Below are 12,822 nucleotides of genomic sequence, written 5' to 3'. Positions count from 1 at the left end.
CATCACTCCTCCCTGGAAAAACCCTATAGCCATCTTCCTTTGGGGGCACACTCCCGATCTCCACTCCCCACTGGCCTTGCACTGAGCCCAACAATTCAGTTTCCCTGGGCTCCTGCCCACCCTCCCCCTGCCGCCCCAGTGGTATTTCACCAGCTTGATCTTCTGACGCCCTCACTCTCCTCTCCCTACCCCAGTGAAAATCTCCCTGCCCTTCTTGGAGAAAAGAGAAGCCATCACCTTGGACTTCCTGGTGGTCCAGAGTTACCAGTCTGCCTTCCAATGCAGGGGACCTGGGCTTGATTCCTAGTGGGAGTCTAGGATCCCACGTGCCTCCAGGCAAAACTAGGTCTACAAAGAAAACTAGCCACAACAAAGAGCCTGCGTGTCTGTCGCAGCTAAGGCCCCAGGCAGCCAAATAAATATCTTTCAGAGAGTAAGGGGGGCCTCCCTGGTGGCTCAGTGGTAAAGAACCCTCCTGCCTATGCAGGAGACATAGGTTCGATCCCTGATCTGGGAAGATCCCACGTGCCACAGACCAACTAAGCCCTTGCGCCACAACTGTGGAGTCTGCTCCAGAGCCTGGGAGCAACAACTGCGGAGCCCACAAGCTGCAACTACCAAAGCCCGCACGCCCTAGAGCCCGTGCTCCGCAACTAGAGAAGCCACTGCAATGAGAAGCCCGTACACCGCAACTAGAGAGGAGCCCCTGCTCACTGCAACGAGAGAAAAAGCCCATGCGGCAACAATGATCCAAAAAAATAATAATAATTCTTTTTAAATAAAAGAGAGAGAGAGAAACCATCACCTGTGAACTCTCATTTCCAGTTTCCAAACCTTCCACCCCCTGCCGCCAAACCAGTCTCTTCTCTCACCACCTGTTATCACGGAAGAGCACCCCTGTCTCAGAACCATCCTTGGACTCCAAAAAAAAGCCATCCCTTTGCCCTTCCTAGATTACCAACACTCCTCTCTTCTGGATCCTTCCTTCAACGTTCCAAAGGACTTAAAGCTCCCCCAACTTAAAATATGAATACAGTCAGCTGCCTGCTGGCCCCCAGTGGCAGCCCTATCTCTCTCCTTTCCTCCAAACCTCTGGAAAAGGGGGTGTGACCCATGCTTTGCTTCTGGTCTCACTTCTCCACCTTCATTCCCTGCTTGACACACACCAAGTCTTCTCCAGCCAAACTGCTGCTGCCAAGACCTGCATCCTCCTGGCCCCTCCCCCAGTGGAATTCCTCCTCATCCAAGAAGGCTCCCTCTGATGCCTGACCTCATACACCACTCCTTCTTTCTGCAAAACTGACATGTATCTCCCCTTCCTGCTGCTGCTGCTGCTGCTGCTAAGTCGCTTCAGTCATGTCCGACTCTGTGTGACCCCATAGACGGCAGCCCACCAGGCTCCCCAATCCCTGGGATTCTCCAGGCAAGAACACTGGAGTGGGTTGACATTTCCTTCTCCAATGCATGAAAGTGAAAAGTGAAAGTGAAGTCACTCAGTCGTATCCAACTCTTAGCGACCCCACGGACTGCAGCCTACCAGGCTCCCAAGTCCATGGGATTCTCCAGGCAAGAGTACTGGAGTCGGTTGCCATTGCCTTCTCCACTTCCTACCAGGACCCATCTGTCTAAAATAGAACTCCAGTCTTTCCTCCAAACCAGCTCCCACTCCAGTGGCCTCCCTCCAGCTTGGGGACATGATGATAAGTGCCTCTCTCTCCGCCCACTCCACACTCATCATGGCCAGACCACCTCAGTGTCTCCTGCACGCGGTCACTCCTGTGGCTCAGAGCATCAGCACCACTCCCCCAGGCCACTGCACCTCCCAGTACTCACACCCCTACCCTAGGCCTTCTCCCTGGAAACCGTTCTGCACTGAGTGGTCCTTTCTTTTTCTTTTTTTTTAATTTGGCCACACCGCACAGCATGAGAGGCTTCCCTGGTGGCTTAGACAGTAAAGAATCTGCCTGCAATGCAGGAGAGCCAGGTTCAATCCCTGGGTCGGGAAGATCCCCTGGAGAAGGGAATGGCAACCCACTCCAGTATAATTGTCCAGTATAATCCCATAGACAGAGGAGCCTAGTGGGCACAGTCCATGGGGTCAAAAAGAGTCAGACACGACTGAGTGGCTTCACATGAGGGATCTTTGTTCCCCAACCAAGGATGGAACCTGGGCCCCTCGCTCTGCAGTGAAAGAGCCAAGTCCTAACCACTGGACCACCAGGGAATTCCCTCAGTGGTCCTTTCTAAACGGCATGATGTTCCACCCACTGGGGGCGGCCAATGCCCTCAGCATAGAGCTCAGATTCCTCCAGGAACAAGGAGACCCTTCGTGGACTGCCTGATGCTTCTCCATCTTCCCTGACTTCCTCTCCCCTATCTCCTGCCCCAGCCAAACTGGACTATGTACAGGTTCCAGAACACTCCGTGCTTTAAGACCTTCCCATATTCTCTCTGTCTCTTTTTTAATTCCTCTGCTTGAACTGGTCTTTCTCTTTCTGGTCAACTCTTCCAAGCCCTCTGGAAAGCCTTTCCGGATGTCATGTTGGGGACCTACCGCTGCATTACATCTTATTAGTCCCGTTTGCTCAGCAAATATTTACCGAGCACAAGTCATATGCAGGTAGAATTCTAGGTACTGGGGATACAGAGGTTCGGTCTCTGTTCCTAGGGTGCTCACATTCCGATGAGGGAAGACAGACAGGAAACAAGCAAACTGACAAATGAATAAATAACTTCAGAGAACAGTAAATGCTACGAACGAAGTAAAACAAGTTAACGAGAACAGACAGTATCCGAGGGTGGAGGCAACACTGAATAGACAGGTCAGTGAAGACGTTCTGGAGCATAAGGGGAGCCAGCCACGAGGAGATCTGGGAGAAGTTGTTGCATATGGACATGGGGCCAAGGCCCTGTGGTGGGAACAAGCCAGGAGGCCAGGGCAGTCGGTGCAAGGTGAGCAAGGGGAGTGTGGTAAGAGGTGAGGACCACTTAGGGTCTTAAAGCTATGGTGGGATTTTGGATTTTTTTTTTTTAAGTGCAATAGGAAGACACTGGAGAGTGTAAGCAGAGGAGTAACATGGTTTGTCTTAAAAAGATCGCTTTGGCTGCAGCTCAGAGGGTGGACTCTGGGGGCAAAGATGGAAGCCCGGGAAAGCATGTTACCAGGAGAGCTGATGATGGGCAGGGCTGAGATGTATAAGTGATTAGATGTGAGAAATGGAGGGAGGAGTCAGGTGACTCACAGGGTGTGATGTGGGCTGGGACTGAATGAGGAAGATCTACGCAGGGGCAGTAGAATGTGAAACCAGGTTCTGCTCTGGACCTTGTTGTGAGCTGCCTTTTATCAGACCTGCAGGTGGAAAGATCACACGCCAGACCTGCCTGGCTGTGAGTGCTGAGGCAAGGACCCGTCTGCCTTCCTCACTACTTATCCCAGCCCTACAGCAGGGCTAGCCCAGCATTGGGTAGGCTCTCGATAGAAATATGATGTTACTGACTAGGGTGGGCTGATCAAGCGCCTGTACCCCTACTGCCTACTGACACTCATATATATATATATATATATATTTTTTTTTTTTTTTTTTGCCTTATAAAAATAGGACATACTCTGCAAAGGTAATATGACATCAAACTCAGAAACTCTAAAGCAGTGATTCTTCAAGCATGGTCCTTGGACCAGCCAGCATCAGCCTCGCCTGGAAACTTAGAAATGCAAATTTCTAGTTCCCTCCCCATACCTGTGGAGAAGGAAATGGCAACCCACTCCAGTACTCTTGCCTGGAAAATCCCATGGGCAGAGGAGCCTGGTAGGCTACAGTCCATGGGGTCGCAAAGAGTTGGACATGACTGAGCGACTTCACTTCACTTACTTCATACTTTATCACTGGAGAAGGAAATGGCAACCCACTCCAGTATTCTTGCCTGGAGAATCCCATGGACAGAGGAGCCTGGCGGGCCATGGTCCATGGGGTCACAGAGAGTCAGACACGACTGAAGTGACTGAACATGCATGCACGCCCCATACCTGGGCTTCCCTGGTAGCTCAGCAGTAAAGAATGCAGGAGACTCGGGAGATGCCAGTTCCATCCCTGGGTCGGGAAGAACCCCTGGAGGAGGAAATGGCAACCCAATCCAGTATTCTTGCAGGGAAAATCCCATGGACAGAGGAGCCTGGCAGGCTACTACAGTCCAAGGGGTCTCAGAGTTGGACACGACTGAGCAACTGAGCAGCAGCCGCACCTCTCCATACCCGCTGAATCAGAACCTCTGGGAGTTCAAGTTAAACAAACCAACAAGCCTTTCAGGTGATTTTGGTACCCACTCAAGACTGAAGCTGCTATTCTATGGGGCCTAAGGTCTCACTCTTGGAGTAATGCCTAGAAAAAAATGTTTGGGTCCATCTGGCTGAATAGGATCCAGACCACCCTGGATCAACATCTAGCTGGGCTCTAGATTCCTCCCCCCACCAGCACCTTCACCCCCATCCCTCAGTCATGGTAGTTCTGGCCAAAGCCAGGCGGTGGCGCCAGTGCCTCAGGCTCCGCTCTGGCTTCCAGAAATAGAGACCCTGGAAGGATTATCCCCCTCCCCAGCACCCTCTTCTTCCCTCTGGGAGCCTCAGCTCCAAGGTCTGCCCACTGGCAAAGGCTCTGCAGAGTGGCCTTCATCAGAGAGGGGGCTCTGAGGTTGGCACACCCAAGGTGAGGGCCAACCCCCTCTTCCTGGAGGTTAAGAGGGTGGGCAAGAGGAGACCCTTAGGTCAGAGAGAAATTAGGGGTCTCTGGCCTATGGGACTTGGGGGTCAGGAACCCTGGCAGGTGGCTGTGGTCTGGTGGACCCTGGCCACACCCCCATTAACCCTCTGCCTTCCTTGCCCAACCTACCGTGAGGTCTCAGGTGCCGTTTCCCTTCCAATGGGTGGGGACAGTCTAGAGGTACCCCAAGACCTTGACAGAGCCCCAGGGCTGGGGGTCTTCACAGCCTGGCAGCCAAGTAGATGGGGAGGGGAAGCCCACGGCAGAGGGGGTGCACGGACGGAGCTCTTACCAGCTGCTAGCTTCACGTCTCCTGGGTTGGGGGCTCTCTGGGCCCCTGTCCTGCTTTGTGGCCAAGGGAGCCCAGGTTCCAAGCCGGAGGAGGGGCCCACACATGGCTCCTCGTCCTGGGATGCCGCTCGGCAGGTGGGGGTCCAGGAGCCCCCACCGGGCTCCCTCCCACCTCCGGTTCCAAGCTGGGTTCCAAGATGACCCAAGGCCAAGCGCAGTCTTGCCCCCATCTGCTCTGCTGCCCCTCATCCTTCCTATTTGAGGGGAGACTGAGACCCCCCTCAAATCCCAGCTGGAGTCACCACTCTGCTTAGACCTAGAATAGCTCCAGCCTTCGCTCCGGGAATCTGCCCTTCATCTCCAAGGGTCCCACCCAACGCCCACCCCACCCCAAAGGACCACCCTCTTGCTCTTGGCCAGGCCCTCGTCTCCCAGGAGCCCAGATGTGGAGCTGTCCTCTGAGGCTCTGCCCCGGTCTTCAGGAGGCTGGGGCCCAGCCAGCTGTTTTCCCCGGGCAGCCAGCTGTTTTGCCCATCATGAAGCCGCCCTGGCTCCTCTGCTAAGATCGTTGCCTGCTGCGTTGCTGTGGCTGGACTGCAGCGTGGCAGCCCCGCTGGGCCAGGGCCTGGGAGCTGTTAACTCCTCTGGGCCCAGGCAGCCCCTGCCCCTCCCAGCCTGATCCCTCTGGCCTTCTTCCGACCTGCAACCTGCAGCAGTAGCCTGCTGCCACACTTCTAGAGACCCCTAAGCAGGCCAAGCATTACTGTCCCCACCCCCACTCAACAACTGGGAACCCATCCCGCAGCCCCTCCCATCAACAGGGCCTTGTCCTCAGGTGACCCCAGGTGAGAGGAGGGTTCAAAAGGATAAACGTTACCCCATTCAGAATAATAAGGGGAATAGCTCTCATTAACTGTGTGCTGTGTGTGCCAGGCATTGTGCTAAGTGCTCGAAATGCATCATCAAACTGAATTTTCACAACAACCCTGTAAAGTAGGGAATACCTTCATTTTATAGATGAGAACACCAGGGCACGGCGAAGCCAAGTTACTAGCTCAAGCCCACACAGAACCGGGCTTTGAAACTCCAACCAGGCTGACTGCCTCTCTGGCTGGCCCTGGTGGGTTGCTGTGTAAGCTTCCCTGAGCGTCTCACCCAGGCTTTCTTTCTCTGGTCTAAACCTCAGTAGTGCCATCTGTGAAATGGGAAGCTGACGGGTGGAATCACACCACCACCGGCTCCGTGGGCTGAGTCGGGAGCCATGCCAGGCTCTGTGCTCAGCACCTTCCAAGTATTATTAGCGGATCATTCCTCTCGGTGGCAGCGGTCAGCCTGGGCTGAGATCCCAGCTTTCCTGCTTCCCGGCAGCCTGGGTTTGGGCAAGGGAGTTTACCTCTCAGAATCTCTGTATCCAAAGCTGGAAAATAAGAACAGTATCTACTGTTGATTTTTTGTGAAAAGGATGAGATAAAGCAGGTAAAGTGGTTTACAGACACAGAGTGGGTGGGAAATGTTACTCCTTCCTATTATGACTATAAACCACAACCCGGGGACTTGCCTGGCGGTTCAGTGGCTAAGGTTCCACTGTCTCAATGCAGGGGGCACAGGTTTGATCCCTGGGCAGAGGGCTAGATCCCACATGCCGCAGCTAAGACCCAGAGCAGCCAAATAAACAAGTAAATAAGGGCTTTCCTGGTGGCTCAGTGGTAAAGGATCTGCCCTGCCAATACAGGAGACATGGGTTCAATCTCTGATCCGGGAAGACCCCACATGCCTTGGAGCAAGCAACAAAGCCCGTGCACCACAACTACTGAGCCTGTGCACCCTGGAGCCCGAGCGCCACAATAAGAAAAGCCACTGCGATGGGAAGTCCGCGCACCACAGCTAGACAGTAGCCCCTGCTTTCTGCAACTAGTCAAAAGTCTGCACAGCAACGAAGACCCAGCACAGCCAAAAGTAGATTAATTTTTTAAAAGTCAATAAATAAATATTAAAAAAAAATAAGATAGGGAACTTCCCTGATGGTCCAGTGGCTAAGACTCCATGCTCCCAATGCAGGGGACCCAGGTTCGATCCCTGGTCAGGGAACTAGATCCCACATGCTGCTGCTGCTGCTGCTGCTGCTAAGTCGCTTCAGTCGTGTCCGACTCTGTGCGACCCCATAGACAGCAGCCCACTATGGGATTCTCACATACTGCAACCAAAACCCAACACAGTCAAATAAATAAATAAAAATAAATATTAAAATAAATAAATAAACACAATCTGGAAGGATCTGAATGGTCCACCCACCATAGTGCACCCCCATGCCCAGCACGGAGCTGCCATGTTTGAGGGCTCTGTCGTTTCTTGTGAATGCGTGCACCCTGGTCCAGTGATACTCATACCCACCCGGGCACAGCAGGCTTTGAGAGGGTGCACCGTTGTCCCCATCGCATAGATACGGGGGTAGAGCAGTGGGAATCCCCAGGTGCCCGGCTCTGAACTCATCCTGAGGCCGGAACCTGGCCTCTCGGGAAGGGCAGGAGAGACCAGGGAACAGGAACAATCCCAGGGCCGAGACAGCCCAGAAGGTGACTGGGCCGTGGCTGGGTGGGATCCCAGGGTCTGGGAACGACCCCTCAGGATGCAGTGACCCGTGCTCTTCCCCTTTGTCCCCTCCCCCCTGCCCACCATGGGTCAGCTCCCTGGTCCCAGCCTAGACATCTGGAACTGGGACAGACAAAGGGCCGCGAGGAGGGACAATAACCTTCTGTCCATTTTCAGATGCCGGGCCGGGCCTGGCCAGGGCTGGGGGCCGGAGCCCCGGCAAGGCGGTGCCAGGCCCCCCGCGGGCAGCGGACAATGTTGGCAGTGATGGAGAGGAGGCATTTCAAAGCGTTTTGTTCCCGGTGACCCCCTCCCCCCAACATCTCGCCCCAGCTCAGGGTGAGGCCCCAGCCCCACCCCCAGCCACCCAGGCCCCTGCTCCGGGCGGCTTGGGGACCGGCCACATTCTTGACCTCAGGGGAAAAGTTTAGACTCTCTGCGCCCTGGGCAACAATAACAGTGTCACAGACCTGATTTAGGAGCAGCGCTTACCATCACAAAGCGGCAGACAAAGAGCCTGGTCTGAGAACGCGCCGGGCCTCTGCGCCTACTCCTCCAACCTCTGTTCACTCCTCTCCAAGGCTCTGCCTGGGCAGGACTGGGTACCAGGGCCTGACCCTGGGCATAGAAAGCCAGAGCAGGACTCAGGAGTGAAGGAAAAGGGATGGAGGATCCAACTGGGAATGAGGGAGCCTGAGAGCTTTCCTGAGAGTACCTCTCCTCTCTGGGCCTCAGTTTCTCTCTCTGTAACCAGGTGGCTAAACTATAAGGCTCAAAGTAAGAGGCTCTAATCCTGCAGACAGGGGAGGTCTCTTTGATGATGATCATGAAAAGGATTTCTCACTTCATTCTGGGCACTTCACAGAAGTCAGGCACTGAGATCACTGACTGACCCCTTGCTACCTTAAGCCACCACTTCTTTTTCTTTTTTAAATGATGGAGACCACGCAGCAGCATCCTCTGCCTCTTACTCTCCCAGAGGAAGAGGAGAATTATCAACAGCCAGTGGCAGTTGCAGAAACAACCCTCAGAGCAGGTTGCACACTCAGAGAGAATGGAGAGCTTCTTCCTTGGGGTTTCTGGTGTTCGACAGGGTCAGAGAAACTTCTCTAGTAATGAACTATAGTCAGGATTCCTGAAAGAGTTTTTCATCCCCTTTGATCATTTAATCCTCACCAACCTCACAAAGCGGGAGTACCGTTAACCGTAGCTTGCAGTTGATAACTGAGGCTCAGAGAAGCTGAGTTGTTTGTCCCAGGCCACACAGCTTGGAGGTTACGGAGCCGAGATACAAGGCAAGGCTGGTTCCCCTCTGATTATAGATTCTACTGTGGAGGGAAGGAGAGAAGGACAACGAGAGGCAGCTGGACCCTGCTGAGTCCTGGGTGGGAGGGCCTCTCCTCCCAGCCAGAAGGCTATGAATAAATAAATGTCTGATGACCCCCAGGGGGATTCCACCCTTGGAGCAGGTGCCTTTAAAAACTAGATTGATTCTTGTCTGTGAGCATAGGTTGGCTTGGCCAAACACCCAGATGCAGGGGATTGGACACAATGACCTCTAGTGGAGACCTCCTAGTAATTAGAGGCAGGATAGGGGGACATTTAAAGGCTTAGGATGCTGGAGCCAGCCTGTGAGTTCGAATCCCAGCTCCTAGCAGTGTGTGCACAGACAAGTGACTTCCACTTTCTGCGCCTTGGTTTTCCAGTCTGCAAAACTGCATCCACCTTCTAGGAGACCATTCAGCGAAGTACACGCAAGGCCTTGGAATGGCACCTGACTCAGTGAGGGCTGTCTGCTACACAGGGCAGGACACCTCAAGGTGGGCACTTTGGGGACCCTGTGGCAGGCAGGCAGCTCTTGGCCTCGCTTTCCAGGGAGTGGTTAGGCTTTGATTACAGCATGAGGCACTATGGTTACACCCTGAGCTCTACGGAGGCTCTGTATTCTGGGCTCTGAAAAGCCGAGGCCAATCATGGCTTCCGAGGGGCCATCAGAAGAGACTGACTTCTCTGATGCCTGGGCAGGGGCTCTTGGGCCCTGGGCACGGTGCCTGGAGAGAGGACAGAAAGCTAAGGGTGCCCTGGGAGGTGCTGTCTGCAGTCTGCCCTCCCACTGCTGTCCCTGAAAAATCCAGAGGGACCAAACCGTATGTGGAGGGGGACGGCCAGGGACCTGTGCATGGCCGGCATCCGCAGCACAAACGGTACGGCCCCTGGCGTCCTCAGGGGGCCTGGTGGGCTTGAGTTCCAACTCCACCACCAGGATGAGTTGCTACCCCTCTCTGAGCTCATCCCAAAGGTCATTTAGGATCCAGAGTGTTCAGAGGAGACCATCCCAGGAGCCTCTGTGATTCCACAGGTCTAATCAAAAAGTTGGCTTGGAATCCAAGAGTCCTGCTTGCCAGAGTCCAGCCCCTTCTGCCTCCCTTCATCTGCAAACTTCAGCTCCAGCTCCTCTAATCACCCTGTGGCTCCTCTCACCAAACCACCAGTGCCACGCGCACAGCAGACAGAGGGTGAGACAGCCCGACAGAAACTGGCGCGATTTCTGGGGATGAGTGGGGCTCCTGGGAGCCCCAACGAGGACAGCCTCCCACTCCCTCCCTGCCTGCTTGGGGGCGGGAGGAACACTCACCTGTGGGGCAGAGCGTCTGTCTTGGGGTCCCCTCGGCCCTGGAGGCGGGCGGCACTGCTGGAGCCGCCGTCTCTGGCACAAGGTAATTTCCCTACCCAGTTCCTGCTGCTGAGGAGGGCCGGTCAGGCAGGCCTTCAGGTGCCAGCCCGCCCTTCCTGGGCACAGATTTTCCTGGCATCTGCCGGGCAGGGAGGGCACTGGCTGAGGGGCTGGGCCATGGGGCTGGGCAGGATTGGGGCAAAGGTGTCTCCTAGGGGGCTTGTCTGCGGTCCCTGAACCCACTCCTTCTCTGGACACTGTGGGCCGGGGGTCCAGGAAGCCATGGGCCCTTGGGAACCCAGAGAGGGTGGATGGAGCAAGGCTGAGAGGAGCCCCAGGCCCTGCCCCATCTGCCCCCCGCACCCCTCCATGCCCCCGCCCCAGCGGGCCAGCACGGGCTCAGGCTGAGGTGTTTGTTTTTCCTGTCTTCACACTGACTCCATTCAGAGCGGCCTTTCTCCACCCCCGGCCAGTGGCCAGGGAGCCAGGGCACCAGGGCACCAGGGAGAGAGATCACTGCCCCCACCCTCCTCTGTTTGCAACCCCCTCCTGCCATCTTCCCCTCGGGAATGCCAGCCTCCTCAAGGGCTTCCTGGTTTGGGGGGTACTGCAGAATCTGGGGGGGACTGGGGCAGGGGGGCCCACCCCAGAGAAGAGTAAAAGAGGGGAACCAAATGGAGCTGAGGCGGTGGGGAAGAGGGCTGTGACGTGAGGTCAGGAAAGAAGAGAAGAGGGACAGGGCTGTATGAGGGCCTGGCAGGGAGCAGGGCTCCTCACACAGGAGGCCTGGGCAGAGGTGGGTGGGGCGGGGAGGGCGCACAGAGCCAGAGCGATGGAGCATGGGATGGGCACTGGAGGCAGGGAGCACCTTCACAGGCTGACGCAGGGCCGCACGCCTGGCCCTGGGCCCTCAAGGCTTGGGAGCTCCTGACTCCCACCTGAAGAGTAGCCTCTCCCTCATCCCTGGGCCCAGGGCCCCAGGCGGGGGGGCTGTGACCTGGTCTGGGGCCCCAGGGGAGGGAGAAGGGTGAAAAGTTTCCCCAAGTCAGAAGGCCACGGGGGAGGCTTCTCAGGGGGGTCCCGCTCTTTGCTCCCTCTGACTGTCACGTTGGTACATAAAGGGGGTAGAAAGGTCAGATGCGGCCTTTCAGGCCCGTGGGAAAAACTCTGCCCATTTCCCTAATCCATATTTATTGGTGTGAGACACTGGGGTGGGAGGAAGCCCCCCGCCCCCACCCGCCACCCCGGCCAGGCCAGGTTAGCATTAAGAACAGGCTCCATGTCACCCAAATCCTACTCTTTGTCTCCAGATTGGCTCCAGAGTCCTCCCCCTTCCCTCCTCCCCTTTGCTCCCCCCCACCCCCTTTGGGGTTGCCAAGCAACCGTGGAAGGGTAGCTGAGATATTTTCTTTATTACAAGCAAAGGCAAGACAGCATCATGGCCCCAGGAGGGGAGTAGGCTGGGGGCTGTGCTCTGGGGGGACCTCGCTACCTCGGTCTGCTCCTGGGTGTGGGCAGTGGGGAGACAGAGCCTCAGAGCCCAGAGAAAGGGGAAGGCGGAAGCGAGTTGCGGTGACTAGGTGGACGGGGACACAAACGGGGACCCAGTCCACAGAACGCTGGAGAAGCGGTGGAGCCCGGTGGCCCAGGCCTGAGCCCTCACCTGTAACCCACCGGCTCTGCGTCCTGGGCCAGGTCACTTCCCTTCTCTGGCCTAATTCTACCCCTTGATAAAATGAGAATAATAACGTGTATTATCTCATTTAATGCTCACATTAACCCCATGAGACATTCATTCCCCTCCACCTTTTAACGGCTTAGGAACCTGAGGCTCAGACAGAATGTGATGTGTTTCCCAGGGAAGTGGCAGAAAGTGAAGATTCCTGAGCCCCAACCGTTTTCTTAACACCAGCTTTATTGTGATGTAACCCACATACCATACAATTTGCCCATTTAAAAATGTACAACTTGGGGACTTCCCTGGTGGTCCAGGGATTAAGAATCCATCTTCCAATGCAGGGGATGTAGGTTCAATCCCTGGTCGGGGAACTAAGATCCCGCATGTCATGGGGCAACTGAGCCTGCACCCCAACTAGACAGAAGCCCACACACCCCAACTAAAGAAGGCTGGGCGTGCTCTGGTGAAAGATGCCGCATGCCACAACTAAGACCTGATACAGCCAAATAAATAAATAGTTTTAAAACACGAAATGTACAGTTTAATGGCTTTTAGTGTATTCAGAGTTGTGTGACCATCACCACAATCAACTTTCAAACCTTTACATCACCCCAAGAAAGAAACCCCGTACCCATTACTTTTCACTCCCTATTCCCCCCAACTTCTCTTCTCTCCATCCCTAGGTGACCACTTTTTGCTTTCTGTCTCTATGGATCTGCCTATTCTGAATATTTCCTTAAATGGAATCAGACAATACGTCTGAGTCCCAACTTTTAACTTCCAGTGGCTCCAACATCACCAGGTGCTGGGGAAACAGGGGTGTCAGATGGTGGCCT

General features: G+C 55.1%; 2 non-coding genes across 2 annotated transcripts; one reads left to right on the top strand and one right to left on the bottom strand.

Annotated features, from left to right (window-relative positions):
• The first annotated feature begins 7,060 nt into the window (after positions 1-7,060).
• TRNAW-CCA (transfer RNA tryptophan (anticodon CCA)) lies at positions 7,061-7,133 on the top strand. Its single transcript has one exon. It is a non-coding gene; the product is annotated as a tRNA-Trp (tRNA).
• A 1,443-nt stretch (positions 7,134-8,576) lies between these two features.
• LOC112448949 (small nucleolar RNA U3) lies at positions 8,577-8,786 on the bottom strand. The gene has a single exon (XR_003037400.1). It is a non-coding gene; the product is annotated as a small nucleolar RNA U3 (small nucleolar RNA).
• Positions 8,787-12,822: the final 4,036 nt, after the last annotated feature.

Source organism: Bos taurus, chromosome 11, assembly GCF_002263795.3.
Source record: "Bos taurus isolate L1 Dominette 01449 registration number 42190680 breed Hereford chromosome 11, ARS-UCD2.0, whole genome shotgun sequence".
Classification (NCBI taxonomy): domain Eukaryota; kingdom Metazoa; phylum Chordata; class Mammalia; order Artiodactyla; family Bovidae; genus Bos; species Bos taurus.
The sequence above is the reverse complement of the archived record's forward strand: the minus strand, read 5'-3'. Positions and strand labels throughout refer to the sequence as shown.